Source organism: Oncorhynchus gorbuscha, linkage group LG19 (assembly GCF_021184085.1).
Source record: "Oncorhynchus gorbuscha isolate QuinsamMale2020 ecotype Even-year linkage group LG19, OgorEven_v1.0, whole genome shotgun sequence".
Classification (NCBI taxonomy): domain Eukaryota; kingdom Metazoa; phylum Chordata; class Actinopteri; order Salmoniformes; family Salmonidae; genus Oncorhynchus; species Oncorhynchus gorbuscha.
The window spans coordinates 41,919,993-41,938,485 of NC_060191.1; the positions used below are offsets into that span (position 1 = coordinate 41,919,993).

Genomic DNA, 18,493 nt, shown 5'->3' on the forward strand with positions numbered 1-18,493 from the left:
CACGACAGGACAGGGCGAAACGCAATCACAGCATGGTGAATACTAAACAAGGAACCGACGGGACAGGAACGGAACACAAAGGAATAAATAGGGACTCTAATCAGGGGAAAGGATCGGGAACAGGTGTGGGAAGACTAAATGATGATTAGGGGAATAGGAACAGCTGGGAGCAGGAACGGAACGATAGAGAGAAGAGAGAGCGAGAGAGTGAGAGAGGGAGGGGGAGAGAGAGGGATAGAAGGAGGGAAAGAACCAAATAAGACCAGCAGAGGGAAACGAATAGCATGGGGAGCACAGGGACAAGACATGATAATAAATGACAAACATGACAGGAACTAGAAGCACAAGCATTTCGCTACACTCGCATTAACATCTGCTAACCATGTGTATGTGACAAATAAAATTTGATTTGATTTTGATTTGAGTTTCAAATCAAATGCACTGACATGCTGTGCCAGGTGCAATCTTTAACAACAGGCCAGAAAGTGGAAATAAAGAAGTGAGAGAGTCATTGGTATTTATAGTATCTACACTTCACAAGAAATAGTGTGTGTGTGTGTGTGTGTGTGTGTGTGTGGGTGTGTCTGTGTGTGTGTGGACTTGTGTGGATGTGTTTAACTAGACTTGTAGAAGTCCCCACAAGAATAGTAAACAAAGAAAATTGAACCAACTGTTGGTCCCCACAAGGTCAAATGCTATTTCTAGGAAGTTGAGGGTTAACGTTAGAATTAGTGTTAGGGTTCGAATTAGGTTTAGGGTTAGGGTTAGTAGCTAGGGTTAGTTTTAGAGTTAGGAGCTAGGGTTAAGTTTTTTGGGTTAGGCTTAAGGTTAATGTTAGGGTTAGGGGTTAATGAAAATAGGATTTTGAATGGGACTGAATTGTATGTCCCCACGAGGTTACACTGTAATGGTAAATGGTGACACGTGACCTTTAAGAGTGTCCCTGTGTTTGAACATTTTGAACTCATAACATAACTTCCTCTCAGTGGTACTTCACAAAGTAGAACTGTAGATGACCTCTTGCTTTTTGTTTGGCTGAATTCTTTCTCCCTTACTCTTTCCCAACGTTTTCCCAGTTAAAGAGAAATCAGAGATCAGTCTAACACACACACACACACACACACACACACACACACACACACACACACACACACACACACACACACACACACACACACACACACACACACACACACACACACACACACACACACACACACACACACACACACACAAACTCCTCCGCCCAAAACATCTTCTGCATTCGCCTATTTTTATAGATTTAATTTGAGGGATCATAAGTCATTCATCATTATCGACTGCTGTGCTTCTTAAGACATTTATCCTCTATGAGTATAAGAGCTGGTGAGTGTCTGCATCTGTGTGGTGTCAATCTGTCAATAATGTCAGTGACGTCACCATGGAAACAGCCTGACTTCGATCTCAATGTTTCCAGTGGTCTGTGAGAGGAGCACTGTTTGTTTTGTGGCTTTCCTTCAGTGACCATCTCTCTCCACTCAACCCAGCCCCCCGCCAGCTAACCCCGCCCTATTGTCTGCCTACTTTCCACTGTGCACACCCAGGGGCTTCAGTTGAAGTCGGAAGTTTACATACGCTTAGGTTGGAGTCATTAAAACTAGTTTTTCAACCACTCCACAGATTTCTATAGTTTGTTAATAAAGTATAGTTTTGGCAACTCGTTTTGGACATCTACCTTTTGCATGACACAAGTCATTTTTCAAACAATTGTTTACAGACAGATTATTTTACTTATAATTCACTGTATCACAATTCCAGTGGGTCAGAATTTTACATACACTACGTTGACTGTGCCTTTTAAACAGCTTGGAAAAATCTAGAAAATTATGTCATGGCTTTAGAATCTTCTGATAGGCTAATTGACATACTTTGAGTCAATTGGAGGTGACCCTGTGGATGTATTTCAAGGCCTACCTTCAAACTCAGTGCCTCTTTGCTTGACCTAAATGGGAAAATCAAAAGAAATCAGCCAAGACCTCAGAAAAAAACTGTAGACCTCCACAAGTCTGGTTCATCCTTGTGATCAATTTCCAAATCGGCTGAAGGTACCACGTTCATCTGTACAAACAATAGTACGCAAGTATAAACACCATGGGACCACGCAGCCATCATACCGCTCAGAAAGGCGACATGTTCTGTCTCCTAGAGATGAACGTACTTTGGTGTGAAAAGTGCAAATCGATCCCAGAACAACAACAAAGGATCTTGTGAAGATGCTGGAGGAAACAGGTACAAAAGTATCTATATCCACAGTAAAACGAGTCCTATATCGACATAACCTAAAAGGCCGCTCAGCAAGGAAGAAGACCCTGCTCCAAAACCACCATAAAAAAGCCAGACTATGGTTTGCAACTGCACATGGGGACAAAGATCGTACTTTTTGCAGAAATGTCCTCTGGTCTGATGAAACCAAAATAGAACTGTTTGGCCATAATGACCATCGTTATGTTTGGAGGAAAAAGGGGGAGGCTTGCAAGCCAAAGAACACCATCCCAACTGTGAAGCACGGGGGTGGCAACATCATGTTGTGGGGGTGCTTTGCTGCAGGAGGGACTGATGCACTTCACAAAATGGATGGCATCATGAGGTGGGAAAATCATGTGGATGTATTGAAGCAACATCTCAAGACATCAGTCAGGAAGTTAAAGCTTGGTCGCAAATGGGTCTTCCCATTTGTTGTGGCAAAATGGCTTAAGGACAACAAAGTCAAGGTATTGGAGTGGCAATCACTAAGCCCTGACCTCAATCCTATAGAACATTTGTGGGCAGAACTGAAAAAGTGTGTGCGAGCAAGGAGGCCTACAAACCTGACTCAGTTACACCAGCTATGTCAGGAGGAAAGGGTCAAAATTCACCAAACTTATTGTGGGAAGCTTGTTGAAGGTTATCCGAAACGTTTGACCCATGTTAAACAATTTTAAAGGCAATGCTCCCAAATACTAAGTGAGTGTATGTAAACTTCTGACCCACTGAGAATGTGATGAAAGAAATAAAAGCTGTGGTGATCCTAACTGCCCTAAGACAGGGCATTTTTACTACGATTAAATGTCAGTAATTATGAAAAAATGAGTTGAAATGTATTTGGCTAAGGTGTATGTAAACTTCTGACTTCAACTGTATGTTTAGTGTTGTTGTGTCAACCAACAAACAGGGTCTCTCATTGGTGTTCTCTAGTGTATGTCGGGTGTGTGATTGGGCAATGCTGAAGTAAATAGGACAGTCTGGACTGTCCTGTTAGGTGTTTCCTCACAGCGGACCACAGATCTTATTAGCACAGTAAACAAAACAGTGAACGCCACAGAAAAGCTACACCATATCAACTCTCAACAGATAATGAACACAGTTTTTCAATGGAAAGTAATTGTCGCATAAACTCATAGACACAACATGATCTGTCCTGAGGTCAGTGAATCAGGTTATACTCCCCTTCCATAACAAGTCCACTGACTGATGCAGCTGTCTGTTACTCAGGCTCGGAACAAGCAGAACGGGGAGCTGGCGGCCATCAAGGTCATCAAGATGGAGCCAGGTAAAATAACCCCTCTTTGTTACTACAGATACTGGAGACCACACATGGGCTCAAATAAATTATTTATATATACACTAGATGACTTATAGGGGGCGCTGTGTTGAAGCCACCATGCCTCCATCTTGGTACTCCTCCACCGTTGTAAAAAATGTTTTGGAATCTATAGAAATGCATTTATTAATGTCTATATTCATTTTACCATGTTTATTCTATTACAGACACCTTAATGCATACTTTAAATTATATTATGTGAGCTAAACATACAAATAAAAAAATATCTATATATCTTTTTTATCCTTAAAGTATGATTTTTTGAGATTACTAATGTTACTGTCCCCACTACAACAACAACAAAAATACTTAAATACATGTAATTTTGTCCTTGAAACATTTAATTGAAATACTGTAGAATTCCATTCATTCCTATGGAGGACAGCACCTACTGGGGAGTGCCAAGATAGCCGACCGGTGGCTTCGAAGCCTCTTAATGGCCAATACATAGCATCAGCAATCCAGGGTTTATATACATCATTGGTTCAAATACTATTTCATATCTTTCAAATACTTGGAGCGTTTGCTTTAACCTGTCTGGAGTACCAGGTGGGTGGAGTTTGGTCATTCTAGACATTTATATTGCTTCCATTACAACAGGCAAGCTTAATTGAGCACAAATATAGTATTTGAAATGATTTCAAGTAGTATTTGAATCCAGGTCTGAAAGAAACAAACCTTTCAATCCACATTGGTATCAGATTTCCGAGGTAATGCCGTTGTCAAATGTTACCGTTCCACAAAAAGAATTGGTTACAAACCAAGATGATGTTGTGGTGCTATATTGTGACATCATCTGGCATCCATATACATTGCAGTGTGGAACATGATATAAAATGATATGACATTTTCCCACACAGAGGAGGACTTCTCAGTAATCCAGCAGGAGATCGTCATAGTGAAGAGCTGCAAGCACCGCAACATTGTGGCCTACTATGGCAGCTATATACGGTGAGTGGGCACTGAGCAGGCCCTGCCACACACAGCCACATATCATACTCTAGTTGGAATGGGATGATACAGACTAACTGGGAACATTATCAGTTGTGATCATGATAAAGTTACTGGGAGTATAAACCTTTAATATGACAGATGCGTGTGTGTGACATGCATGTGTGTTTCCAGGGCCAACACGCTGTCGATCTGCATGGAGTTCTGTGGAGGAGGCTCTCTCCAGGATGTCTACCATGGTGTGTGTGTGTGTGTGTGTGTGTGTGTGTGTGTGTGTGTGTGTGTGTGTGTGTGTGTGTGTGTGTGTGTGTGTGTGTGTGTGTGTGTGTGTGTGTGTGTGTGTGTGTGTGTGTGTGTGTGTGTGTGTCAGCTTAGGTTGATTTGTGGTGTATTAACTGAGAAAACTCTGAGGAGGAAGGTGAAATTGTTAGACTAACAGAAGGTGAGAGGTGATCTACAGTATGTGTGGATGAAAGAGACATAAAGCTGTTTGATCAGGCTTTGACTACAGATCAGTCTCACAACCAGCAGGGTTTACTCTGTGAAGTACCTCTGGCAGGAAGTTTTATCACGTTTGGACGTGCACAAAGTTCAAACACAGCAACACTCTTAAAGGTCACCTAAATCTATAACCTAAAAGGGTTCTTCAGCTGTCCCCGTAGGAGGACCTTTTGAAGACTATTTTGGGCTCCATGTAGAACCCTTTCTACAGAGAGTTCTACATGGAACCAAAAAGGGTTATCCTATGAGGACAGCCGAAGATCCCTTTTGGAACACTTTTTTTTCTAAGAGTGTATCACCATTTACCATTACGCTGAAAAGAAACCTCCGCCCAAAACATCTGCATTCGCCGATTTTCATAGATTTAATTTGAGTGATCATAAGTTACTCATCATTATTGACTGCTGTGCTTCTTATGACATTTGTCACATTGTCCTCCAGAGTAATGTGTGTGGGTGTGTGTGTGTGTGGGTGAACTGGAGCAGATTACCATCTACAACTGTAACAGAGTTTATAAAACAGTGTCCTACTTCACACCCTCTCTTCTCTCCCTCTAGTGACCGGACCGCTCTCTGAGCTTCAGATTGCATTTGTCTGCAGGGAGATGTTGCAGGTTAGACCACTCATATCACACATTACAATATAGCATGGATAACATGTCACCTGGCTGTTTTAGGTAATCGTTTTGATATCTCCAGCTTTGATATCAACACGTAACAGTAACTGTCTACCTGCAGGGTCTGGATTACTTACATGGCCAGAAGAAGATTCACAGAGACATAAAGGTGAAATGACCAGGTTTGACTCCCTAATCTGCTGGGATGAGTCATGCCTCTATAACAGTTATGAATGGCCCATGGGGGCAGGAGTCTATCTCCTGTTTCAGTAGCATGAGTCAACTTGATGTACTAGTACACCTCCTAGACAGGACGCTAGTGTGTCGCTAAGGGCCGTTCTGGCTGAGACACGGCTTGCTTTAAGTTATGATGCAATGTTTGTTGTGTTTTCATGCTGTCCAGACAGCATATACTGTACACATTGCTCTGTCATGATGACTTTTGTCTCTTCTTCCTGTTGTCCAGGGTGCCAACATCCTCCTGAATGACCTTGGAGAGGTGAAGCTAGGTGTGTGACTGTGAAGCCCTTAGTACACTCATCAGGAAGTAAATAATGACACCGAAATCATACATTTTCTGTCCTCACATTAAACAAGTGACGCATTTATCTGGCTGTTTAGCGGACTTTGGGATTTCGGCACAGATCACGGCTACTCTGGCACGGCGGATGTCCTTCATCGGGACTCCTTACTGGTGAGGTTGAAGGTCAAATGAGTCCCCTCCCTTTGGCTCTTCTTGAGGTTGTATCTGATGTCAGATGGTCTTGATGTTAATGGTAGCGGTTGCGGTTGCCCGTGTCTTCCAGGATGGCGCCAGAGGTGGCTGCCGTGGCGATAAAGGGGGGGGTTACAACGAGTTGTGTGACGTGTGGTCTGTAGGAATCACTGCTATCGAGCTGGCTGAGCTGCAGCCCCCATTGTTCGATGTGCACCCACTAAGGTAAGGTAATCACACACACACAAACACACACACACACACAACATTCTTTCTTACATTCACACTCCCCGCAGAAAGAATCAAGACGTTCCTCTTTCTACACCCCCTTATGTTCCAGTTGTATGTACATTCATGCCTGACGTTTACGCACATGCCGTTTACCCACTTTTTTACGTTTCATTTCACCTTTATTTATACAGGTAAGTCAATTAAGAACTTATTCTTAGTTACAATGTCGACCTGTGATGACACACACCCACAAAAACAGACACCCAGACAGACAGACACACAAACCTCACATCAAAGTCTGGTCTTTTCTCAGGGTGCTGTTTCTCATGTCCAAAAGTGGCTACCAACCTCCTAAACTAAAGGAAAAGGCCAAATGGTATGCAGTAAAACCATTACTATCCACCTGGGCTGTGGTAATGATACCTGTATTCTTTAATTCTGTCAATTCATCTACATTCTGTAATATGCAGTTGGTTAAAACAACAGTATTTCTTCCACCGCTTTCATGTTAGGTCCTCGATTTTCTATAACTTTGTCAAGGCAATGCTGATCAGGAACACTAAGAAGAGACCCAGTTCCTCAAAGATGCTGACAGTGAGTAAACCTCAAGAAACACAGAGAATGTCTCTCTTCTCTGCTCGATCTCACTCACTCACCCACCGGTTCTCTTTCTCCTTTTTTAAATTTTTTTAAATTTTATTTTTACAGGGACAGTGCACATTAATCAACGTTTCAGTAAAAGTGCCGGTTTTAGCCAGCCGGCTAATTTTCAACCTCAGTCCCTGGGCAGGTTATTAAAAACAATTACAATATAGACAATAGCACCATAGAACAAGCAAGACATAGCAACATAGGACAAGCAAGACATAGCATACAGACAGAGCAACATAGAACAAAAAGCAGCAAGACAAAATTCATAAAAGCAACAAAGTGTTTCCACACCTCACAAGCTACAGACAACAGACAACATGGAAAGCGGCAACACACAGCTAGGGACCATGTTCACAAATCTGATTGACCTTTAGCCATGTCTTCAAGCATTTTGTGAAAGTGTGATATGTGGTGCAGTTATGTGTTTCTGATGGCAGTGTATTCCAGACATGGGAAGCTCTCACAGAGAATGCAGATTTACTAAAGGTGCTTTTCCTTAGGGGAACTATACAGTCACCTCTCATGGCAGACCTTGTGGATCTGCTGCCATATGTCTGGGTTTTCAGTTTAACAAAAATATTGAGTGGAGGGGGAGCCAGGCCATTAAGGATCTTAAATACAAGACATGCGTCGGTGTATTGCACAAGATTTTCCCAACTCAAGAGCTCATGTTTTCTAAGGATGTGACAATGATGATGGCTATTGGGCTTCCTATCAAGCACTTTGAGAGCCTGTTTGTAGACAGACTGAATAGGTTTTAATGTTGTACAGCAAGCTTGGGCCCAACTAGTCAAGCAGTATGTTAAGTGGGGGAGTATCATAGATTTGAAGTACAGTTTTGCTACCTCTGTAGTCAAACAATGTCGTATAAATCGGAAATTAGCTAGATTGAATTTAGTTATTTGAATTACCTTTTTCACATGCTTTTTAAAAGAGAGGTTGGAATCAAGTATGATGCCAAGGTACTTAAAATCGGATACCACCTGGAGATTCTCCCCTGACACATAGACATCTGATTCAGTAGCATCTGTTGCCCTCTTTGTGAAGAACATGCAAACAGTTTTTTTTCACATTGAGATGCAAACACGAGTCACTGAGCCACTTTGTAACCTGGACCATTACAGTAGTGAGTTCTTGTGCAGCTTGTTGTTTGCTCTTTGCATGCACATATATCACTGTATCATCTGCATACATTTGAACTTCAGACCCAGTACAGACAGAAGGCAGATCATTAATGTACAGGCTGAACAGGAAGGGCCCCAGTATTGACCCTTGGGGCACGCCCACATCATAGCTACGAGTGGGCGACAGCTCATTGCTCACTCTGACACACTGAGTTCTGCCTTCAAGGTATGATTCCATCCATTTTAAGGCATCAGGGGAAAAGTTGAACTTGGACAATTTTGTGATGAGAATCTCATGGTTAACAGTATCAAAAGCCTTCCTTAGGTCCAGAAACACAGCCCCAACAGCACCCCTTTTGTCCATCTTGGACTTCACATTTTCCAGAAGAAATCAGTTGGCTGTTTCTGTGGAGTGTTTCGCTCTGAAGCCAAACTGCATGGAGTGTAATCCTTCCCTCACTTTTCTTCAAATGCACTAGCTACAATAGTGAAAGTGGGCAGTAAGATCACAGGAGTGCAGCAGAGTAGTCTGTCTGACCTGTACAACAGAGAAGGGGTGAGAAAGGAAGAATCCATCCTGTCTGACTGTTCCCACCCCCTACAACATGAGTTCCAGGTCCTACCCTCTGGCTCCCAGTTTAGATCCCCCACTGTTAAGACTAACAGGTCCAAGCACTCCTTCACCCGTATGGCCATTGCCCTTTTCAATACAGGGAAGAGAAGGAGGTAGGCTAGGGATGATGATGATGTTGAGGATGACGACCGTAATATGTTGTTGATGATGGTGGTGTTGACGTTGATGATGTTTTTTTGTTTTTTGCCGGCACGTTGTTGATATATTTGTTGACGAGATGATCTGAAAATTCACTGAGCACTTTACTTATTAGGTGACTTTGGCTTGCTATACTTTTGTGCTGCTGCTAATGTCAATCACTAGTAGGCCTATTGTATACACTCAGTATACCAAACATTAAGAATATGGTATTGATATTGAGTTGCACTCCTTTTTGCGCTCAGAACAGCCTCAATTATTTAGGGAAAGGTGTCAAAAGAGTTCCACAGGGATGCTGGCCCATGTTGACTCCAATGCTTCCCACAGTTGTGTGAAGTTGGCTGGATGTCCTTTGAGTGGTGGGCCATTCCTGAAACACACCGGAAACTGTTGAACGTGAAAAACCCAGCAGCATTGCAGTTCATGCCACAAGGCCTAAAAATCCTACTTTAACCTGTCTCCTCCCCTTCATCTACACTGATTGAAGTAGATTTAACAATTGACATCAATAAGGGATCATAGCTTTCACTTGGATTCACCTGGTCAGCCTATTTACACTCAGTGTATGTGTATATTGATGGCTGCCCTTGAACTTCATGTACTAGCCCACAAATAAAGTTGAAACTTGGGCTCATCTATTCATCTCTTGTAATCACTGTACGCCTTTTTCTCTCCTTGATATCCCCCCCTCTCTCTCTTTCTTTCTCTCCCTATCTCTCTCTGTTTCTCTCTCTTCCTGCAGCACCTGTTTCTGACCCAGCCGTGTCTGAGACAGGATTTGATCTTGGATCTGCTGGAGAAGCTGCGTCACCCTGAGAAACTGAAGCCCTCGCTGCCATCTGAGGAGGAAGACGTGGAGGTCAGAGCATCACACACATACCCTCCACAATCAAACACACACACACACTGTAATATCATATAGTAATATACTTTGTATACACAATACACATGAATGATACATATCAATAAACATGATCACACATTGTAAAAGACATAAAATGTAAGAATGCAGTACTCATGGCTTTATGGTGATATCTCCTATAGGTTGTGGTACCCGGCTCCCTGAGAAGGATCTACTCCATTAACAGACACAACCAGGCAGAGAGAACCAACTCTGACATCAGCTGTGAGATATATATATATATATAATTATTATTTTCCTTTGTGAACCTGTCCAGGAAATGTACTCGGTTGTCTAGATGTGTGACTAATCACTGGATTTGTGTGTGTGTGTGTGTGTGTGTGTGTGTGTGTGTGTGTGTGTGTGTGTGTGTGTGTGTGTGTGTGTGTGTGTGTGTGTGTGTGTGTGTGTGTGTGTGTGTGTGTGTTATCAGTGGAGCAGCTCTACACCAGGAGGCCAGTAAAGACAGCCTCACCAGAAGCAATGGTAAGTGTGTATGAGTGTGTGTGGGTAGTGGTGGAAAAAGTACTCATTTGTCATACTTGAGTAAAGATACCTTAATAGAAGGTTACTCAAGTAAAAGTGAAAGTCAGCCAGTAAAATACTACTCGAGTTAAGTAGTACTTTAAAGTATTTTTTTACTTAATACATTGCATAAAAAAACATGAGCTAGCGCCATGAATAATAGTTTGTGTGGAGGTGCTGACTAAAGGTGAATAAACTATAAACTATCAAAATAAAGGAATGTATTATACATGGGAGTGTGTGACTTTCTCTCTTTTGATAGTTTATACTTAATACTTTACACCACTGTACCTGTGGTGTATCCATGCCTGTGTACCATTGTGCTTCCTAGTGTGGATACAAATGTAGGCCTGCGTATCTTATTGATCAGCATTCCACAGGGATGCTGGCCCATGTTGACTCCAAGGAGGAGGTAGGCTAGGGATGATGATGATGTTGAGGATGACGACCGTAATATGTTGTTGATGATGGTGGTGTTGACGTTGATGATGTTTTTTTGGGGTTTTGCCGGCACGTTGTTGATATATTGTCATTGTCTTTCTGTACTTCAGGTACGGTCTACAGTGCAGTGGCACACACTGGGATCCACTGGCAGTGACAAGAGCCTAATTAGGTATGGGGATTACTGCTCAGCAAACCAATAACACACTGACTGATGTCTCCATCATCTCCAAGTCTTCCACTTACAGGACAAATGATCCTATGGGTAATGAGAAGACCACTATTGACTACTGATCTTATCTGGCACTGTGTTGATCTCCTTCCCTTTCTCTCTTCCCCATAGAGACCAATGCATGGACTCAGATGATGACTATGACGACGTGGACATGTAATCACAACGCACACTTGACTATTCATTCATTAGTTTATTGAAATATCTTCAGTTGCACATTTATCTGAGCTGTTTGACAACCCTCTCTACCTTCTCTCTATCTTCTTTCCACAGTCCGACCGTCTGCACCAGAAGGTAAGCAAGCCTACTGAGACTTACTTCACCCATTCAGTCTCATCTGTATTTCTGAGCCCATAGTCACACAGTCCCAAAGTAGGAGTGCTGATGGATCAGCACCACCTCTCTTATCCATTATGATAAAACTGATCCTAGATTAGCACTCCTACTCTGAGACACTTTAGTGAATACCATTCCGGGGTGTACACTCTTAGAAAGAAGGGTTCCAAAAGGGTTCTTCGGCTCTCCCCAATGGATAACCCTTGTTGTAAAGGGTTCTAGGTGGAACCAAAAAGGGTTCATCAAAGGGTTCTCCTATGACAAATAACTTTTTCTGAGTGTACTGTATTTCGAAGTTGGGATGGAGTGGATGGACTTCGCTCAACATCATTGTCTTTACCATGGTTAGGTTCTGAACAAATGGAGTAAAAACTCAAAGACAACTAGTACAAAGCTCAAACCAAGTTTATTCACCCACTGGGACAAACAGCGGTCTTATACACATGTCACACTTCACATATCACTGTTGTTGACAACACACATAACCAAAATGATTCACAATTGTCTCCCTATTTCCGCATAATCTGTCACAGTTCCCCACCCCAATAGGGCATAAACCAACCTCTCTCCTTATTGCTACTGCTAAGACACACAAATCATGTTCAAACAACGTTTGAATATCTTGGATGGGGCTCTCATCCAGAACTTATAGGCAACCTTTTATCACCATCCACATTCCCACTCACTGACAATGTTTCATCAGCACAGATATTCTCAGATATCTCCTATTCTCCATGGTATGCATTTCTGTCCTTTTGTCCTTCTAGATGGGCTACTTCTCTACAACCTTTCGTACTGGTACACAAGCATGACAATTTATCCATACACACGCACACTCTACGGCCTCACGGCCACCACGGCTGGGACTTTCGTCCCAACTACGGATCTTGCAGGAGAACAAACCCACTAGGGACCTAATCCTTACAGAACCTACCCTTCACTGTAGTGTCACCCACGGATCTCGAGGAGAACCAGCTCCACTCGGGACCTACCCTACACCAAATATTTACGACTGGTCATTACACAATGAGCCTACTGAATAAACTCAGGCTTTCTAGGTCCGTACCTATAATTGGTTCAGCCTACGACTCTCATCTTCCCAAGCTGTCATAATGAATGGTAAAAGGTATAGGAACTGTGTCTACCTTGTTTTTGGTGCCGGCTCCTGTTTCACTGATTCGGACTCTTTAGTTCGACTGTAAATCGTGGTGAATCCTGCCGACAACGCCAACTGTTATGTTCTGAACAAACAGAGTAAAAACTCACGGACAACTAGTAAAAAACTCAAAGCAAGTTTATTCACCCACTGGGACAAACAGCTGCAAAGACATGATTACACAAGCACATATATTTAACCCCCCATTTGGAGTCAACTCCTTGTACATCAAGACAGCCCTCTGTTGCCAGTCAGTGTTATGAAATATAATATGTTAAATGGTATATAACTGCCTTAATGTTGCTGGACCCCAGGAAGAGTAACAAAGCAGCAGCTAATTGGGATCCTTAATAAATACAAACACAAATGGGACAAAATAGACAGGGTTGGCATAGAATGTTGACAACATGTAAACTATATTTTAGTCTCAAATGTTTATTGAAAACATAAATACATTTGCACAATGAGCACTTGATGTCTCCCAAATACATCGTTGCAGTTGTTGGTTAGCTAGCTAGCGAATTTTTGCCAACCCTTAGGAAAAAAGATTGTGGTCAGAGTGCAGTATAACTGCAGTACGCTACAAATACTGTGTCCAAAATAACACCGTTTTCTTTTGCAGTGTAACTGCAGTTACAGTACAGTATAACGTATGTTCAACTGCAGTACACTGCAGTTATTCTGCAATTACTGCGTCCAAAATATCACAGTCTACTGCAGTAACTGCACTTTTATTGCAGTTTCAAAACTGCAATTGTTTTGTTGTACTGGATATTAGCATGGACATGTCATCAGTCAAAACACCTCAAAGCAAGACATGGTATCAATAACAAGATACAAAGAGCTGAAATGAGCCGCCAACGATACCCCACATGGCAGCTTCTTGTAATTGTTGCTAGCTAGCTGACCGTTTAGAATGATAACAACGCCCAACTTCTGGACACGTTGATGCGCACATCATTTTCGTGACATTGTCAGCCGACCCGTCTATATAAGAGCTGCATGGGAAAAGAGATCCGAAGATTTGGATGAAAACAACAATCTGAAACACTGAACTATTTCTGTTTCTCCCTGAACAGTGTAACAATCCCACGAGATGACATCCCACCCCCACTCCCTCCTAAGGTAACCAAACACTACATTTTCTAAACTATGGCCATTCGTTACCTCTACATATCCCATGTGTCTATGAATATGGTGTTGACGTAGCCTACAGCATCAAGTTGATTAAAGCCACAATTCCAGTGCTTCATATTCCTACGCAGTGGTGGAAAAAGTACCCCATTGTCATACTTGAGTAAAAGTAAAGATACCTTAATAGAAAATTACTCAAGTAAAAGTCATCCGTTAAAATACTACTTCAGTAAAAGTCTAAAAGTTAAATATACTTAAGTAGCAAACGTAAAAGTATAAATCATTCAGAATTCCTTACATTAAGCAAACGAGACAGTTTTTTTTAATATTTAATTTACGGATAGCCAAGGGCACACTAACACTCAGACATAATTTACAAACTAATAATTTGTGTTTAGTGAGTCCGCTAGATCCGAGGCAGTAGAGATGACTAGGGTTGTTCTCTTGATAAGTGTGTGAATTGGACCATTTTCCTGTCCTGCTAAGCATTCAAAATGTAACGAGTACTTTTGGGAGTCAGATAAAATGTATGGAGTAAAAAGTTTTTTTAGGAATGTAGTGAAGTAAAAGTAAAAGTTGGACAAAATATAAATAGTAAAGTATTGTACAGATACCCCCCCAAAACTACATAAATAGTACTTTAAAGTATTTTTACTTAAGTACTTTACACCACTGTGCCCACACAGCCCAAAGTTTGTCACAGTTCAGAGGAGATTGTGACAGGAGAGGACGAATGTGGCCAGACACTTCACTCCCTCTACGCCCCCTCGCCCCTCCTCCGGACCTCTAGTGCCACCCACACACGCCCCGTCCCCCGTCCGCGCTCCCAGCGAAACGTCAACTCCGGTGAGTGTCAGCTCCACACTTATCCCTATTTGTTACCTACAGTTACCGTTATAGGATCTTCATTTGATAGCCCTGTTGTCCATTCTGAATTGTATACTGTACCATATACAGTGAATGACCTTTGACCTATGACATTTACCCTGAAGCACATCTTCTCCATGCTCTCTAATGTACAGTAACAACATGATTGTGTCCCCTGTAGACCCTGTTTCCTTCCCATTACACATAACAGACAGACCAGTGGACCTCCAACCACCTGAGCTGCCCCCCAAGAAAGACAGGAGAAGGAGACAGCCTCCCCAGGTATGGAAGGGACCAGGAAGTAAAACAGCATTTCATTCCAATATGCATGTTTAGAGTATGTGTCTGTTTTCTTTTGCAGGATCCAGTTGAATGTGCCAGCCCTGTGCTGAAGAAACCTCCAGTAAGTTTGTCCACCAGTCTCATGAGTATGTCGCTCTACATCTTACGACAGTTACTGTAACTCTGTATTGATGCACTGAGACGTACTCGCACCTTTATCTGGAACACTATACACGCACTACGAACAATGAGAGTGACTCCTGGGCCCATGATAATAAAGAGTCTCAGACTAGCAGTACTGATCTAGGATATGTTTAGTTTTGTTTATCATAATGATTCTGATGATATGGACACGGGGTAACTGATCCTAGATCAGCTCTCCTACACGGAAACAGTTTATGAATATGGGGTCCTGTTCTCCACCTCGTCTCTAGGTGTACTTTAAGAAAGTATTCCATGGCTGTCCGTTGAAAGTGAATTGTTCAACGTCGTGGGACCATCCGACAACTAAAGACCACCACCTGATCCTGGGAGCAGACGAAGGGATCTACACCCTCAACCTGAACAGCTCAGAGGCCACCATGGAGCTGGTGAGAATCTGCTCTAATGTCTTTCTATGTCTGCAGTGAGGCTAGATCTGGTCCCGTGTTGAACGTGTCCTAAGACCCTGGACCAGAGCTACAGTGAGGCTAGATCTGGTCCCATGTTGAATGTGTCCTAAGACCCTGGACCAGAGCTACAGTGAGGCTAGATCTGGTCCCGTGCTGAACGTGTCCTAAGACCCTGGACCAGAGCTACAGTGAGGCTAGATCTGGTCCCGTGTTGAATGTGTCCTAAGACCCTGGACCAGAGCTACAGTGAGGCTAGATCTGGTCCCGTGCTGAACGTGTCCTAAGACCCTGGACCAGAGCTACAGTGAGGCTAGATCTGGTCCCGTGTTGAACGTGTCCTAAGACCGTGGACCAGAGCTACAGTGAGGCTACATCTGGTCCCGTGTTGAACGTGTCCTAAGACCCTGGACCAGAGCTACAGTGAGGCTAGATCTGGTCCCGTGTTGAACGTGTCCTAAGACCCTGGACCAGAGCTACAGTGAGGCTAGATCTGGTCCCGTGTTGAACGTGTCCTAAGACCCTGGACCAGAGCTACAGTGAGGCTAGATCTGGTCCCGTGTTGAACGTATCCTAAGACCCTGGACCAGAGCTACAGTGAGGCTAGATCTGGTCCCCTGTTGAACGTGTCCTAAGACCCTGGACCAGAGCTACAGTGAGGCTAGATCTGGTCCCGTGTTGAACGTGTCCTAAGACCCTGGACCAGAGCTACAGTGAGGCTAGATCTGGTCCCGTGTTGAACTTGTCCTAAGACCGTGGACCAGAGCTACAGTGAGGCTAGATCTGGTCCCATGTTGAACGTGTCCTAAGACCCTGGACCAGAGCTACAGTGAGGCTAAACGTATTGTTTGAGAGACTAAGCTCATGCTACAGTATGACTGTACAATTCAGTAAAATGGATGTTATAGCTGCACTATTGCATTTTGCTTTGATATTGCTTGAAATTTCTACCTAACTTGAAAACCATTGAAATGTTCTCATTGCCCGAATCTCTCCTGCAGCTCTATCCAGGAAAGTGCAGCTGGGTTTACACCATTAGTAATGTCCTCATGTCAATATCAGGTGAGATCTGCAAGCCATAGACATTCTACAATACTAACATCTGTCAAATAAATAGACTGAAATGTGTGTGTGTGTGTGTGTGTGTGTGTGTGTGTGTGTGTGTGTGTGTGTGTGTGTGTGTGTGTGTGTGTGTGTGTGTGTGTGTGTGTGTGTGTGTGTGTGTGTGTGTGTGTGTGTGTGTGTGTTTTCGTCCACAGGTAAGTCATCCCAGCTCCATTCTCACTTACTGAAGGAGCTGTGTGAGCAGGCCCGAAAGGAGCAGCGAATGGTGGCCTTGCCAACCCACAGACTATTGCCTAGGTAACCCTACAACTCATTGCTATACGCTAGTGCTGCGTCTTATTCATCAGTGAACACCGTAGCAAAGCCTTTCCCAACAGAAAATCCTAACAAGCGTTTCTTATTCTTATTTCTTATTAAGTTCAGTAGTAGTCCCACCCCTGTTTCGGCCTGTTTCATTCCGCTTCGTTCCTAGTGGTGGTGTTTGTTCCCTGGTGTTTGTTGTTGATTATAACAATGTCATAAGGTGAATGCACCAATTTGTAAGTCGCTCTGGATAAGAGCGTCTGCTAAATGACTTAAATGTAAATGTAAATAACAATGTCTCCCCCTGTAGTTAGTATTACGTATCAACATACATTTTCTTTCTTATTTGCAGGAAGTTTTCGGTGTCGTGTAAGATACCGGACACCAAAGGCTGCAAGACTTGCTCAGTGGGTGAGAAAAGAGAAGTTGAAGTTCTGTTTAGCTTGATAACTAAAGGGTTCAGGCGGTTTGGTCACTGAACTTCAGTTGTAACACGAGTGGGTTTGAAGTCAACGTTGATTTAGATCAATGTGTCTGCTAAATGACTGTTATACTAGAATGCTGAGGTCCTCTTCTGCCCCCCCCCTTGCTCCGTGCAGCCAGTAATGTGCAGCAGGGCTGTGTGTTCCTGTGCTGTGCCCTGGAGACCAGTGTGGTGCTCCTGCAGTGGTACGAGCCCATGCATAAGTTCATGCTCATCAAGGTGAATACACACAGGATCCCACAGCATCCCTTCTCATCATCCTGCTGCCCACTGTCTTCCTGGGTTCTTCAGTAGGACACATCGTAGCAAAACAGTTTGCAAAATATCTTATTGGATATGTTCAGATAATTGCTCACTGTTTCACACCGTTTCAAATAGTTTTCTCCCTACTAGAGACAACCCTGTAGTCACGTCTACTGTCACAGCTGTCAGACCCTGACTACTTCCCTGACTGTGTATTTGTCCCCTGCAGCACTTTGACTTCCCCCTGCCCAGTCCCCTGCATGTGTTTGAGATGATGGTGGCACCGCAGCAGGAGTACCCTCTAGTGTGTATTGGGGTACACAGGGGTCCCAGTCCTGAGCAGCCCATTCAACTGGACAACATGAACCTCAACTCCAACACCTCTTGGTTCACCAACACTGGCTTAGGTATTATGAACTGAACACATCCCAGAGCATGCTTGTTTCTATGAACATACTGTCCAATGGAATTGTGACCTTTGTTCTTAGTTTGGACCAATCTTACAGTTGTGTTGTAACTGTGTGTTTGTGTTCCAGAGAGCCGGTGTTCTGACACAGTGCAGGTGAACCAGCTGGACTGTAACACTCTGCTGGTGCTCATTGAGAGTAAGTCATGTTGTTAACATCACCATCAACAGGAAGAGTAGGCTTGTTACAGACCAAGTCTGTTTTAACCCCTGAATGACAGTGTCTCTATCAATCTATATGAGGAAAATGAAATGTGTAGGAAGGGCTAA

General features: G+C 43.1%; 1 pseudogene; it reads left to right on the forward strand.

The window, feature by feature from the left end:
- Nucleotides 1-18,493, forward strand: part of LOC124005081 — a 34,635-nt pseudogene that overhangs the window by 14,530 nt on the left and 1,612 nt on the right.